Below are 3,642 nucleotides of genomic sequence, written 5' to 3'. Positions count from 1 at the left end.
ATATCAAGCTCGAAACCTGCACAAGAACATCTTCAACATAGCCCAAAGGGACTTTGTTTGAAGAATCAACTAATCGGATAACCACACTATCTTTTTTCAAATCTCCTAGACCTAAGTTAGCACAAATCTAGTAAGGCATTACATTGATCGATGCTCCTAAGTCTATCATTATCTTATGAAATTTTTCGTTACCGATTGTACAAGGGATAGAAAAACTCCCTGGATCCTTGAGCTTAGGTGGTAGCTTCCTTTGGAGCACGGCTGAGACCGTCTCATTCACTGTGATCACTTCCTTTTCTCGAGTCATTCTTTTATTGGTGCACAACTCCTTTAGAAACTTAGCATACTTCGGGATTTGTTGAATGCATTCAATGAGAGGCATGTTCACTTCTACCCTCTTAAAGATGTCGAACATGGCTTGATTAGAGTCATCCTTCTTCTTCTCTGCGAATCTATTGGGGAAGGGGACACGAGAAGAGCATTAGTTGAAACCAAATCACTAGAGTTAGGATCTTTACCTGTCTCATGCATGACATCATTGACCTTAGAGGAGGCAGGGTCCTTCTCTAGGTCATTTGCATTGAAATTCTAGGCCTCTTTGTCTTTAGAAGACATGGCCTTCTTGATTGGCTGCAATGGAGCATCTAAGAGCCAGCGACTTCATGGCCTTCACATTTGGATTTGGCTCGGTTTGACTTGGCAACTTACCTCCTTCATGGATCTTGCCCATGAATCCGATCACTTGTCCCATCTACTTCTTAAGCTCGATTATGTCTTTAGAATGAGTTTGTTGACCTATAACTAAAGCTTGAGTAGCATAGTTTAAATTTTGTTGCCCTTGAGCAAGGGACTTCAAAAGTTTATCATAGTTAGGTGCATATATATTATTCGAACCATGAACATTGGAGTTAAATGGAACATAACCTTGAGGTACCTGAGACCGCACAAACAAACCTGAAGGACGAGGTCCTTGACCTTGAGCATTGGACGGTTGAGCATTGTTCTTCCAACGAAAGTTGGGATGGTCTCTAAGTCCAGGATTGTATGTGTTCGAGTAATGATCGTACCTAGGCCTTTGTTTCCCCATGAAGTTCAACTCCTCCTCAGTCATTGCACCATTTGGACAATTCTCGGTGATGTGGTCCTCGAAAGAACAAATGCCACACTCTTGAGTGTTGATGCTCGAACCATTGAATGCCTTGACAAGAATGTCAAGCTTTTTTTTTTTCTAAAGTAGCCATTTGATTCCTTGTATCAACGTCATACACCCCATGATTCTTGCTTCCTCTCTTCTCCTTAGAACTAAATTGGCGATTGTTGTCAGCCAAGTCATGAGTCAAGGTGTAAGCTTCTTGACTGGTCTTGTTCATGAATGTGCAGCCACATGACGAATCCATCATACTCTTGTTAGTGGTGTCGAATCCTTCATAGAAGAATTGCACCAAGTCATCCAACGAAATACCATGGTGAGGGCATTTCCTTTGTAGTTCATGAAATTCCTCCCATTCCTCATAGAGTGAATCACCATCCTTTTGAGTGAAGTTTTGAATCTCCTTTCTTGTGAGTTGAGCATGGAAGAATTGTTTCAAGAACTTCCTAGTCATTTCTTCCCATGTGGTGATTATTCCCGGAGGTAGAGAGTACAACCAACGCTTAGCATCGTCCTTAAGGGTAAATGGAAACAAAAGCAACCTCAAGTCTTCTTGAGATAGATGATGAATCGATTGGAGCTTGCAAATGTCTAAGAACTCCCTAAGGTGAACATTAGGGTCTTCCATTGAGGAACCAGAATACTTAGACCGCTGCCCAAGAAATTGAACCGGAATGGAGAAGTTGGCTTCATTAAGAGATGTGAAAGCAATGCATGAAGGTGATTCAGGGGTGGTGGGGATGAAAGCATTCTTGAGTGCCATTGGAGCACCGACAGGAACTAGGCCACGGTCCGCAATTGTGTTTGTCTCTGAATTGAAGATGAAGGGAAAGAAAGGATCCTCCTCTTCTTCTGATCTAGGTGAAGAGTTCAAGATTGAATTGCTTGGAGATGATTCGAAATCTAAGGGTCCACTTGTAAAAGAGTTGTTTAAATCTCTAAGTGCTTGAATTCGATCTTTGAGCTCTTGTGTTTTCTTAGATATTGCGGGCAAGCATAATTCCAGTAATACAAAAGTTAAAGGGTTAGCATTGAAGAATACAAAATGAAGACATGAATCGTGCCCTTCCTTGGTCATATACACGGCACACTTATGGAAGAGGCACGACAACTATGTTGTCATGTTACAAAGTTAGTTCTTTACGTTTACAAAGTTCATACAATTCCCAAGTTCTTTTTGCTATTTCAATGATTGAATGATCGATTGATTCTAAGTTGTAAACCAAGGTGGACGTGCGGCCTAAGTATGAATGTCTAGACACAAGATCAAGTCTTTGTTTCAGAAGGCTGTATAGCTCAATTAGAGATAGTGAACATGGTAGGACTCATTTGTTGAACTACGGAGAGCGAACTCCCTATCGACTCCATCACCGAGATGTATATCAGTCAATAGTTCTTTGAGATCCAATTTTGGTCTCATGCACCAGGGTAATAAAAGAGCGTGCCCCTTACTCAGCTGAACTGAAACTTGGGTGTTAGACAAATATCCAAGTGTTAATAAAAGCCGCCCTCAACTTCATGCAAAAACTTTGGAAGAAAACATGAGGGATTGAGGCTAATATTAACAAGAGGGACTTTATCTATTTTGTTCGATATACAACCTACAACAATCATTCACTCAATCACCAAAACAACAACCTAAGATATATTTACTATATGTTACAACAAAATAAGATTAGCATATACAAATTTACAATATGAACAGTGAATTTGAAATTAAAAGATTAGAGTGCCATAAAGATGGATCCCCGGCAACGACACCATTTGATCGGTTCGATTACTCGAGATCAATATTATCCCTATAAGTATCGTTAGTAGTATAAAGCAAGAGGGTATCGTTCACAAACCGGGGATCCATCCAGGGCAAAGAATCACAAATATTTAACAACGAATTCATAAGAGATATAAAGATTTGATATAGGATCGTATCAAGAACATAAAAATAAATCATAAACTAATATATACATGTGATCAACCAACCAACACATAAACATCACCAAAGAAATCGTCACAAGTATCTTCAAAATCATAATCTCATCCTATGCAAACACCGAGCCTTAGCAGACAAGTATTGAGTGAACAAACAACAACCTAATGCCGAACTAAGTTACTTAGCGCATCCCTAACTCGCTACATGGCCTGGTAATCCTATCTTAGCGCTTAGAAATTACAAGGTAACATGTCATTCTCAATCTTACCACTTCATTGATTCATCTCTTATCTAATTACTTAGCGCATCTTAGATAACAAACAGATCATGGTTAATTCCTAGTGATAACTAACAAGTCAAGCATGTCACTTACTTTAACAAGTTAACAAAAACACTTAAAAATCCTATATGCAAAACTAACTTAGCACCTTGAATCACATATAGTTAACGCACAAGAAAGAGAATCATTAAATCATTGAGTTATAAACTCACGACATCTACATAGAAATCATAGAAAATAAAATCAGAACTACTTTATAACATCTTACAAAATTGTAAACTA

At 39.0% G+C, this 3,642-nt stretch overlaps 1 non-coding gene across 1 annotated transcript; it reads left to right on the top strand.

The window, feature by feature from the left end:
- The first annotated feature begins 1,458 nt into the window (after positions 1-1,458).
- LOC126804176 (small nucleolar RNA R71) lies at positions 1,459-1,566 on the top strand. The gene has a single exon (XR_007673136.1). It is a non-coding gene; the product is annotated as a small nucleolar RNA R71 (small nucleolar RNA).
- Positions 1,567-3,642: the final 2,076 nt, after the last annotated feature.

Source organism: Argentina anserina, chromosome 7 (genome assembly GCF_933775445.1).
Source record: "Argentina anserina chromosome 7, drPotAnse1.1, whole genome shotgun sequence".
Lineage (NCBI taxonomy): Eukaryota > Viridiplantae > Streptophyta > Magnoliopsida > Rosales > Rosaceae > Argentina > Argentina anserina.
Note: the sequence above shows the minus strand (reverse complement) of the source record. Positions and strands in the feature narration are given on the sequence as shown.